This window comes from Convolutriloba macropyga, chromosome 5 (assembly GCF_964194025.1).
Source record: "Convolutriloba macropyga chromosome 5, txConMacr16.3, whole genome shotgun sequence".
NCBI classification, from domain to species: Eukaryota; Metazoa; Xenacoelomorpha; order Acoela; family Convolutidae; genus Convolutriloba; species Convolutriloba macropyga.
Genome location: NC_134472.1, coordinates 49,071,790 through 49,084,193, shown reverse-complemented (window position 1 = coordinate 49,084,193; position 12,404 = coordinate 49,071,790). Strand labels below are relative to the sequence as shown.

Sequence of the window (12,404 nt, the reverse complement as noted above, 5' to 3'; positions counted from 1 at the left end):
TCTAAACCGACGGATGTCTTTCTTCAGAATTACACTTTCAATCAATCACTATTCTGTCTTTCCAAAATCAGCTCAGACCAAAAAATTTTTAATCATGAAACAGGTTTAAAGGCGCGAAGCAGAGCGAGTGCTTCCTTCTTTTTCATTGAACTCTTTTTGGTTGGGTCAAATTACACACAACTGTTGTCAAAGCACCATCTTCAAAATTTTATAAGTAAGTTGGCTCAATTGAAAATTTTTAGCAGGTCTTTGATGTAAGCTCTCAAATATCTTCAGCAGAGTTCGTTGCTATTTCTTCAGATGAAGAGAGTAAAAAGATGGGAAAGTTTTTGCCGCGGGGGGAAAGAGAAGTTGCGTTGGAAAACAATTGAGAAGGCAGCAACTTTTCACTTACCTATTTTACAGGAAGAGTTCATAGCAGCGGCCAGCTCTTTTCGCTCATTTTCCACTCTTTTTCTGCTTTCAAAGACTTCCAGACTATAATAAATTAAACCTCAATTTATAATCCTCCCCCTGGGCTACAAGTTACAAGTTAATCAGCGCTTATGAATAAAACATTGATCAAATTACCTGTAAAATTGAGGAAAATAGCGGAAAAACATCATTTTACCAACCTACTGTAGTATACAACGCGGATAGATTATAATATTTCTATTTTTATTCACGTTCTTTTTGCTCTGCTAAAACTGAAATGTGGTTACGAATGAGCAAAACTGCATCTTATACGCGTAGGAGGTATAACCACGCCTTAATTTTGCATCATTTTCTGTTTTCCACATTTATTGCCCATATCAAGGTCATTTGCCGAGACAAAATCACACTTAGAATGCAATTGAAACACCGCAAAGGTGTGAAAAAGCCGCGCCCCTTAGAACAAAACAACAAAACAAATTCCTTCACGTAACCGGTGTTGCTTTTAACATACATTTCAACAACTAAGGCGTGATAAAGATTCGTCTTCGTGACGCACAACTAATCATGCGTTGTGAAACACGCTTGAAAAATTCTTAGATATTGTTAGTTTCATGAACAAAAGGGCTTTCAGAGATTCTTTTGTCTTCGCACCTTCTGATCACAGATAAGCATGGAAAATCTTTATATAGCTTTTTAAAACAGAACAAGCCCCGCCTGTTTTATGATTGGAGGGCGGGATGGTTAAACTACTAGACAAAGGCGGGCGCAGTATAATCTGTGTACGCATACGAAATTCGAAATTGCTATTATGCTAATTTCATGCACTTTTTCGATTTTGGAATGACGTCGCAAAACTAAAAATGGCAAAATTTCAAGCGAAAAACAGATCTAAAAGACTTCGATGCTGTATAAAATTACTCGGAAAGTTAACAGCAAAATGCCGTTCTATCAAAAAAGTATCTCGAAAAACTGTTTTGACATTTTAAAACACTAATTATTTGAACAATTCCTCAGTATTTTTTTCGATCTCTACAGATTTTCTTGGTTTTGATTCCAAAAGATAAAATGCGGAAATAGTTGAAAAGATTTAGGGATAAATGTTCGTTTATATTTATTAATGATGCCCTTCACTTGGATGAGTAGTCCCCAGATGACGTCCGCGAACCAAGAAAGGACTTGAGTCCAGGTGGAAGGACTTGAGTCGCGGAAAAACGGCCAGACGGACTTCTTGTTGAGGACAGGGGGTGACTGACCAGACCTTTCACTGGGTAATCAAAAAACCGGCCAGACTGTTGGCCAGAATAAACAGATTTGTCCGGAGCATCAGCCAGACCGAACAGACCGAGTGCAGATGTCTGGCCAGACTATTGTCCCAACAATTGACCAGACCGAACAAACTCTTGCGCAGATCATTGGCCAGACCGAAGAGAGCCTATTCCAGAACATTGACCAGACGCACTTGACAACGTAGAAGCATCCAACAAAAATTCACATGCGATTGTTTCACTTTTTTAACGCAAAGTGAAAAATAATTTTGTTTTACTTCTAGTGAAAAAATAGTCAATTTAAAAACCAAAAGGAATATATATGTTTTTTTGAAACATGTAAATTACTCAGACTATAACCCTAAGGTTAAATATCTACATGCTCTAAAATGTTAAATAAATTAATCAGCATTGTTATTAATATAATAATCTTCAAATTGTGGTTGTTCGTTTTCATAGTTAAAAATAGGATTTGAAGGCTCCTATTTGTCTATTAACGGGTACTTTCTTGTGTTGATCGAGCAAAAACTCGGTTAAAACATTTTTAAAGCAAGTTTTACTGTTGAAAGTTCTTATTGAAGAGGTCAATTTGTTCCATTTTTGAACGCTTTTCAAGACTAAGGATTTGTTACTCCACTTCGTTTTCGTTTTTTTTTAAATAATAATTTGATTTGTTCTCTTGTTCTGTCTAGCGTTATGGCGACTAGGAAACATTTTAAAATTTTCGGATGTTTCCCATTGTCTTATGTCTGTTTCTAGCTTCATTAGGCTAACTTTGAGATAAACAATTCGGCTGGCAGGATACGATCCTTCATGAGAAGATCAATGGAGTGGTCAAATTTTTGACGAAAATATCAAACTTTTATTCCCCAGTTAATTTGCCTGTTTACGCGGTTTATGTTTTTCACTGTAAGAGTTTGAAGGAATACTCCACTGAAAGGAGGATGAGAGAGTACAACTGACTTGAAAACATCAATTCTTACTTTCAAACGTATTTGATTTCGTACAAGATACAAAGAACGAATTGCATTAGCCAATTCGCTTAAAACTGAGTTCAGGTGATTTTCGAAGGTTAGGTTTGAATCAATTTGTACTCCCAGATAACGACATGAATGAGCTGGTTGATAACTTCACCTTTAAAAGAAAACTCTGGATCCGAATTAGTTTGATTTGTAAAGAATAACATCCCTGTTTTATCGGCATTTAAAGTGAGTTGATTCTCTGTCAGATATTTGTCTGTTTGTTCTAATATTTTTTTCAATTTTTTGGGGAATATTTTCATTACGTTCAAATTTTCATATAATACTAGTGTCATCCGCAAATTGAAGAACATCATTTTCACCTTCCAGCTTTTCAGAAAAATCGTTGACATATAACAGAAAAAAAGAGGTCCTAACACAGTTCGTTGTGGAACACCATGATTAATAGTTATTTTATCTGATAAGTCAATACCCAGTTTTACGCATTGTGTTCGGTTTTCGAGAAAAGATTTGAGAAGTAAAATTGTTGATTGAGAGAGGTTGAAATTTTCAGATTTCTTGAGAAAGATCTTATGTGAAATTGAATTGAAAGCTGTTGCAAGATCTAAGAACACAGCACCTGTGTCGTTGTTATCTTCCATATTTCCTATTATTTTTTCAATAAAATAAAGCTCAGCATCAGTAGACGACTTTCGAGATTGGTGAAGAAATTATTTTGGTGAAGTAGTATAATGATCTAGGTGTTGGTTACCCAATGATCGGTTGTTATTTTGAAAAACAGTCAAAGCAACACTCTTGTGCACATTTTGCAGAGAATCAGTTCTTTTTTTGGCTGGAGCTCAGGGCTATGAATATGAGTATTCGTCAGATTATATATCTATAAAACAGCTCTGAGTTGCTAGCAATAATTGTTTATAAACATGCGCTCAAAATGTACATGATTTCAGTAAAAAAAATTGACATATGAACGTTTTTTTAACAATTGTTTTGTATGAGGAAATTTCGATCAAAATCAAAACTCCAATAATTTTAAAACTTGATTATGAAAATTATGTTAAATTTTCTCTAAATTATATAAAAAAATGGAAACACTTGGTTCAAATCCAATTGTAACCGTAAACATAGCGACAGTACTTGCGAAAAAGCCGAAGTGGTTGATTTAATCACTTAAATGAAATTTTTTGCAACAAAAACAACTAACCAATCACTTTCTACGGAACAATTCAAAAAATAACATCCGAACAACAAAAACAAAAAATAACAACCACTAATGACGGAATTGTCAAAGCAGCTCCGATGCAAATTTGATATCGAATAAAGGTTTCAAAATGGTCACAAAGTTTTCAAAACGAAGCATTAGTGATCAAAAAGTTACTATTTTAGCAGAATTTTCTACACTTGTTTTTCTTGCATTCTCTTAAAACAATGCATGATAAAAAACGCTTTTTCTTTTTGTTCAACAAATTGTAAAAAAATTTTCTAATTTTTCATGCGCAGCTTTTATTTTATATCTCGTTTTACAGACATCATTCAATTTTCAAAATAAGTTTAACATAAATAGCCTTTTGTTCTCTAACTGACTTTGGCTCATTAAAAAAGATCCGGCAATTACTCAAGCATTACAAAACGGCCTCAACTACATGCCAATTTTCTAAAGTAGTCAACTGTTCAGGTTTAACAGAAAAAAATAAATTATATTTTTCTGCAAGTACATTTTTTTGAAATTTTAAATTTTTGGAAGCATCGATTAACAAAAAAGTGAAACTATTAAAGTTAAAACAATAGTAAACTGCATTGCGTCACTAATATTTTTTGACTGATCAATCAGATAGCAGGTTTTTCTGTTGGTTATTTTTCTAATACTTTTTTCTCCAGAGCAGAAGAGACAAAGTACAAGAAACAAATGATATTACCAAAAAGTATAGTACCTAATGTTAAGACAATAAGAATACAAGCCGCTAACCAAAATATCAGAGGTTGAGGGCAATGGTTTTTTTCAAAAATAACGTACATTGATAATCCAATTTGCCGTTTTTTTCACCTAGTTATTTTTCTTCATATTTTGCTGCGTGAAACTTTCAATATACGCGTTGAATTTTGCAACAGTATTTTTAAATTTTAAAAAAATGAATGCCTAAATAATGAGAAATAAAATTGAAAACAACCTTTATCTTAAAATTTTGGAGAAAAATTACTTTGTTATTCTTTCTAACTATTTTAAAATTAAACGAATTTTCATGTGATTATTTGTTCAGATATGCAAGGCTTAGCAAACGACAAGATAAAAAACTTCGTAAACAATTAAAATTATCATTGTTTTGTTAATCAAAAATTTAACTTTGAATGGCCAATCTCCAATTTTCAAATTCACTCTCAAAAATATGTTGAAACTCGTCAAATCCTTTTTAGGTAATTTAAATTACAGAAATATATTCAATTTTTTCAAATTAAATTTCATTACTCTTATATTTTTCCTTTTCAAAAAAATTATGAGACTTTCCCATTTAACAGACTTTCATTTAAATGAGATTTCCCGATTCAATCGAAACACAGTTCGTTCGCTTTTCTTTGTTTCTGTAAAAAAATTCTGTCAACTAATTCGGTTTCCGGTTTTAGATCTTGTTAACTTTTCTGACAATATAAATCATAGTTCTCTTGTCGAATCTGTCAAACCTGACGCAATGAATGTTTCGAATTTACTTTTCGAATTTCTTAAACATAAGTGTAACAAACTCTGGTAGCAAATTAAGTTCACTATTGAATCAGAACATTTTTTGTACCTTACTGTATATTTATTAAAAATTCCATTTATTTTCTTTGAGTTTCCACTGATAACTAATAACTCAAATCACTTGCCTACTTGTTTTTTGACAGGGGATAAGAAATTCACTCATATTGTCATAATTGTTTCAAACAAAATCTTTTCGTACCATTTTCAAGATAATTTCTGAGATTTTGTTGCAAATTTTTTGTTACCAGGTTTTGCTTTATTTTATGGTATATCGAACACACTGCAGAAGGTTTACGTTCTGGGCAACTGAAATGTTTTTTTAAAGAAAAATCGTTAAAATTAAGAATAAATGACCAACTCTAAAGAAAAAAATTCGGGAAGTAATCTCTTCATCCCCACAGGAAACTTGAGCATAATTTTTCCCCCATTATTATGGGATGAGTAGTAAAAATAACGTATAAATTACTCGGGTCACAAGAGGTCGGAAAGCAGTGAAAATAATTATTCACGCATACTTGATTTTCGGTCGAAACGATAAATCACATTATTTGACATGTCAAAACTGATGGATTAAAATTATACAATGACAACCGCAAGAATAGGCGCTCTGGTGATATATAACAGAAGGCGATTTATTTAACCGCCATTTCAGTAAATTTGACTAACTCTTTAAAAATAGTTTATCAACGTACAATTGCTCTGAATATCGATGTCATGACATAAAAAGCTGCTTGTGCAAATGACAGTGATGTTTAAGTAAGCATATTGACTGTAATTCAAGTACATGCAAACAACTGACCTGTTTACAATTGTTGAAATGGTCCGTCCAAGATAGCGCCTTCGAGTCTCTGATAATTGTAAAAGCATGTTTAAATATTAAACGAATAATGGCGCTCACATTTTTAAACTAAACTCTCTATCTCTCAAGCTTAGGTCACATTGTTTGATAAATAAATGGCTGAAAAGATAAAAAGAGTGTATTAAATAGATGGTAAAATATCAAAAACAGGTCGGGAATTTGTGAATAAGGGGTGGAAAACTCACGTTGTTTGCATAAAAGGGGATTAGAGTGTTTTCCAAACTTACACTTGCTCTGGTCATTCTAGCTCGACATGATACCATTTTCAGCTCGGAGGGGGAGCGGAAGGGGGAAAAGGAGGAGGTGGTTTAGAGCACGGGAATTTTAGTAGCATTGTGTTCAGACCACATCCGGCTGAATGGACTGGGAAATAATGAGTATTAAGCGGAGTACAAAAACGTGAATGGAGATCTGTTCAGTTATTTATTCTCCAATTTGACATTAATTTATGAAAGAATGAAGACCATTGAAATAAAATCATGCTCTATTGACCAATACATTTATTCTATCTGAATAGTAATTTGTACAATTTAGGAGAAATTTCAATGTGCTGTTTTTTTAAATCTAACTTATGGTCGACTACTGAATTATGAAATGGAACTTCAAATTTTGTACTCCCCGAAGAGTTTTCTGTCTACTTTTGACGGCAGAAAATTTTCAAATACTTGCGCTAAGAAGAGGCATTATTGAGAGGTTGTTATTTTATGTAAAGAAGTTCTATAATCGTCGGGGAAACTTTTTCGGTTCTAATAAAATTTTTCGAGTTGCCTTTGAGGGCGGCTTTTTAAAACCAAATTCTGTAAAATATGGTACTTGTAACCACTAAGAAAGCAGAAATGGCTCAATTTGTCCTTCTCTGACGCTAAAAATGGTCGACACCTGCGTGAAGAACCTACCTCAAAAGACCATTAAGAAATTTCTGAACGCCTAATTGAAGCGACATTTGAGCAATTGAAACAAAAACACGGCAGTGTGAATGTGAACGATTCATTGGTAAATCTAAGCATCATAACTTGAAACACTCAGAAAACACGTAGAGAAAAATAATAATGTTTTGAGCGTCAATCCGAAAACCGAGGCCCCTGAACCCACCTTTTTAAAGAGTAAGTCCCACCGAGATGCACACGTGGCCTTCTGCAAACAAGCGTGCTTAAGCAGAGATCCCTAGTTGAGAATACCAAACAAAACCCGCAAAAATTGTGTAAGAAATCTTCGGTATCTTCGGTTTGAAACGTCAGACAGCTTCGGTATGTTTGGTTTTTTCGGTATCGTCGGTTTCGAACGTATGAAAGATTCGATTTGGTCGCTGTTGGACACCCGAAGTGTAAAAATATCCTGCAAATCTCTTAAAGATACGGAATCTCAACTGACTTTAAAAACGACGATACCGAATCTCTCTTACGTTAAAAAACGACAATACCGAATCTGTATTACGTTTAAAAATGACGATACTGAATTTTACTTATGTTAAATACCGAAAAAAAACGACGAGACCGACAAAAAATCATAGGAATTTTCGCCGTTTTTGGCTAGAAAAAACTACGATACCAACAATTTCTTTGGTTTAAAACCGAAAATTTCTCCTCTAGAGATATAATTTCATTTGTTAAGTGTAGGTTGTTTTATTTTGATCTTTTCTTAACTCTTTGGTTGGAGTACTTCAATCTTTCAATTGAAAATCTGTTAAAAGAATTTTAATTATTGCCGCCGAAAATTTTCCTATCAACAATAACTTTTACGTTCTTATTGACTTGTGAAAGATTCAAGTCGATCGTGGTCGTTGAGTAATTAGTGTAAATTTAGGGCGGAGCTGTTTCAATCGTTCGAGAAGGTTCGAACTTTCGAAAAATAATCAATATGACAAAACATATTACAAAATCTGACTTACAGAATTGAACGATATCAGTTTTCGATGGAAAAATGTTGCTAGTTGCATCCCATTTTTTGCTTCTGAAGTAAAAATACATAATGTGTTCAAATACACACTATGCATAGTGTGTACTTGAACACATAGTGTGTTCAAGTACGCACAAAATTTTTGCTTAGTAATGTAGGTGACACAATTTTAGGGGATTGAAAGATTTTTCGAGTCTAAAATAGAATTTAATCTCGTAAGATCTTGCAAGATTTTTACCAGTTGTTGTAAAGTCTTACAAGATTCTTAAAAGATCTACCAAGTTTAATTTCTCTTACAAGATTCTTATAAGAGTCTTAAAAGATTAACTTTTTCTCACAAGATTCTTAAAAAAATAATTTTGATTCTTGCAAGGTTCTTAAAAAATCAACTTTTTCTTGCAAGATCTTGCAACAATTTTTTGGAAAAAAACCCAAAACCCTAGGTAAAGAGCGCCCAAGAATAGCTGAAAGTGACCTATGGTACGATGTGGGAACACATAAAGAAAAACACGCTCTCCTATGTCCTATCCTATAGTGTGAAAAAAAGTTGGTAATATTAAAAATTGAAGCCTGACCTTTTTCATATGGTTTAACTATTCCACTGGATGGTGTTGTCAACTGTATTAGTTCCTTCTTTTAGCAGTTTTTAGCTGTTTTCTATCCTAATGACAGGGTTTTTCCAAAAGAAGTCATTCTCACAAGATCTCACAATCTTAACTTTCTCTTACAAGACTCCTACAAGATTAATTTTTTTATTACAAGATTCTTAGAAGATTGACTTTTTCTTGCAAAATCTTGCAATTTTTTTTTGAAAAACTAGCCCAGATCCGAAGGTAAATAGGGCCCAAAAATAGCCGAAAGTGACCTAAAAAACACGCTCTCCTACGTCCTATCCTATAGCGTGAAACAAATTGGCATTATTAAAAATTGAAGCCTAACATTTCAGATGGTTTGAATTTCTTTTTCCTCTGGATGGTGTTGTTCACTGCATTGGTTCCTCAATTTTGTAACTTTTAGCTTCTTTCTATCCTTTCGGCATGATTCTTCCAAAAGAATATAATTTGCACAAAAATCATTGAAGATTAACTATGTCTTGCATGATCTTGCAAAAAACTCTGTCTTTTACGATCTCATAAACTTTTTTACAAGAATCTTGCAAGATCTTAAAATACTAACTTCTGTTTTCGATTCCGGTTATTAGTGCTTTTACTGTAGATTTGTGCCAAGCATAGATGGTGTTAATTCCGTTGACCCGAAAGTTATCAGTTGCTATCGCAAAAACAATTTGTCGCCGATATGAAATGTTAGCTAAATTCACTTGCAGTTTTTCACTTAATGTAACTAAGCTTTAAAAAAAGCTTTAAAAACTTTTTAATAGCGTAATACCACACCAAAAACTCTATTTTCCGGTTGTCAGTTAGTTGGTGCTCATTGAAGAAGCCAATTACAATACTATTGTCTACGGGTATGCAAAACCAATAAGGAAGAAAGTGACTTGCCATTCGCACCGTTTTTGAAGCCCAATGTGGAAAGCGCTTAAATTATTTGTAAGTAGTCTTCTCACGGTAATTAAATAGCCTAAATGAAAAATACTTCCAAAGAAATGTGATTATAGTTACGTTCGGCGGCAAGGGCATTTCGCAAAATTTTAATCTTTTTACAATTTAATCTTTTAGGATTACTAAAATGAGGAAATTTACTGCAATTAATCTGCCCGAAAATTCTTTGTCGAATGCGCTTTCTGAAAAAAGTATTTTGAGGCGAAGAGTATATTCTCTTATTTTTACACCAAAAAAATAGATTGGTATACAGACTCCACGTACAACCTAAAACTAGTTGTTTCTGCTCTCGTCATGTTCCCTCGTTCACATTTAACTACCATTTTTCTGCTCGTTTTCTAGTGTTCAATCAAAGTCTGCTGAAATTTTTGAGGGTTTCAAAATGGTTTCCAGAGTTTTATGGTTCACGATATCATAGTGATTGAAAAGTAATTCTATTGATTTTTGTCACTACTAAAATGCCAATTTCTATGTGAAGAGTACCCTAGCAGAATTATTGTAATTATTGCAGTTTATTTATCAAAAAATGAGTGTGCAATAATTACTATGTGAATTTTGACCTTAGCATTGTTTGACGGCAGCGTCTTATCATTCTATGAATGTGTTGCTGGTACACTCAACAAAGCAAAATCACTTTTGTCACTGAAAACTTCAGTAATTTGCGATTATTTACGGCAAAATCATTTCTGAGGAGAGAATTGAAAATTTGTTGTTTTTTTGGTGTCATGACAAGTTGAAAAATCAAACAAACCTGCAACTTGAACATCAAAGTGTCACTTTTACATATAGTGTCACTTTTACATTCAGAGTTTTCACACTGAATTCTCGGCTGCTTCAAGCATTTTCTGGCTACAGACAGATTTCACGTTGTTTGCTCAGCATATGGGCAAAAATCAGGGGAAAAAATATTCCGAGTAAGAGATGACAACACAAAGCATTAACAGTGAACGACAGGATTTGAAAACCTTAATTTATTAATCTGTTTTTTTCAAGATTCCAGTGAAAGCCTGACATCTCATAGCAACTGAAATCATCTATTTTGAATACAGAAAGCTATTTAAATTTCTAAGAAATTACTACTCGATCTCTCTTTTTTTTCTCAGCCCGACGCCATATAAAAGTCATTTTGTGTCTATGTAAGTTAGTATATTTTAGAAAAATCTTCAAAAAAAAAACATTGCCACTTTTCAACCATGTAAACTCTGAGGGGTTAATCTAATTGGCAAAAAAGTTTAATCCTCAATTAGTGTAATCAGCAGTCAAAATTGTGGATTTATAGAGAATTGAGAAAAAGCTTAGGTGATAAGAAATTAAGACTCTTGAACGATGTTGATCTGAATAGAAGTGGTGATCTCATATGGGGTCTCAAATCAACTGGGATGAAAAGATGAAAAGACTCTCAAAGATTAGTGCGTCAATAATTATTTGCAAACGCTTAGCGAGCGCACGTCGTTCCATTTCTCTCTCGCTAAATTTGCTATTAGAACCGGGGGTGAATAATTTTTTTCATTTAAACTGACAATTACAAGAACAAGAACTAAAAAATAGCAAATTTTGCGAGAGGAGCACGTGCGCTCGCTAAGGGTTTGCAAATAATTATTGACGCACTAATCTTTGATAGTAGCACAATGGAAAAAGTTTCGAAAAATAATAACCGAAGCTCTTTCTCCTACATTTTGCTGGTCAAAGAGTAACACCGGAATTTTACCATAGCTATTAATCATAAACGGAACCGGTAATATTACAACTCACCATAAATCAAGAAAATAAAATAAGCAAAAACTTAACAAATGGGCTCATAGCTATAGGGAAAAGATTGCAGCTGAAGAGATAGTTCAATTATTATAATTGAATTGATCAGCGAAGAAAATTCTATCTCCAAATGCCCTGAAAACAGATCTGTTGCTTAAACAAGCACAAAAAACGTCTCAAGCGAAAAGTTACTCCCTACTAAGGCAACCCAATATTATTATTTTTCCTAATAATCTCAATAATAAATACTCTTTTCCTCGACTACTTTCCATTTTAATAAGTAATTTCCTAAAATTATTTAATTGTGTATTTTGTTTCCAATCCGAACTATCAACGGAAGAATTATTCAACCACCAGAAATAGATTCATACCCGGAATATCCCCATTCGAAGCTCAAGAATAATGGTGTTAAATTCTAACAGAAATTCTAATGACAATCATGATTTATTGAACACCAATTTCTATAGAATTTAGTTTCACATTTTAACAAATGGGTTGCGTTAAAGTCTATCAACATTTTTTTTCACTCAAACTTACGAGTTTGTCCAGCTGTATTCCGATACAGTTTGCTATATCATAGTAATAAATTAATAAAGTTAACATACCTCGTCAATCCATGTTTGGCATTCCGTATTAATAAGGACCAAATTTTTCATTTTATTCGTCAGGTCTTTTTCTCTTTCAGTTATTATTCATATGTATAATAAATAGACGCAATGTAAATAATGCAAGTAATTTCTTAGAAGTCTTAATTTTGTACCAGCACAATCAAGAAATGAGTCAGAATAACGATTAAAATTTCCGACAGACAGATACGCTAAACAGAATATAGAAAGGAAAATTCGACGACGAGATATAATAAGGGAGAATTAGATTGAGAAGTAGCTTTAAATGAGGAAACAATTGTAAGGTAATAATAAAACACGTGATAGATAGACAGACAGATTA

At 33.2% G+C, this 12,404-nt stretch overlaps 2 protein-coding genes across 2 annotated transcripts in view; one reads left to right on the top strand and one right to left on the bottom strand.

The window, feature by feature from the left end:
* LOC142339437 (prickle planar cell polarity protein 3-like) overlaps positions 1–6,563 on the bottom strand; it is a 120,782-nt gene extending 114,219 nt beyond the window's left edge. The window contains exon 1 of the transcript XR_012759018.1: positions 6,190–6,563. The gene's annotated coding sequence lies outside the window, so the exon portion shown is untranslated. The remainder of the gene's footprint in view (positions 1–6,189) is intronic.
* Positions 1–12,404, top strand: part of LOC142339438 (store-operated calcium entry regulator STIMATE-like) — a 432,078-nt gene that overhangs the window by 50,088 nt on the left and 369,586 nt on the right. The window lies entirely within an intron of this gene.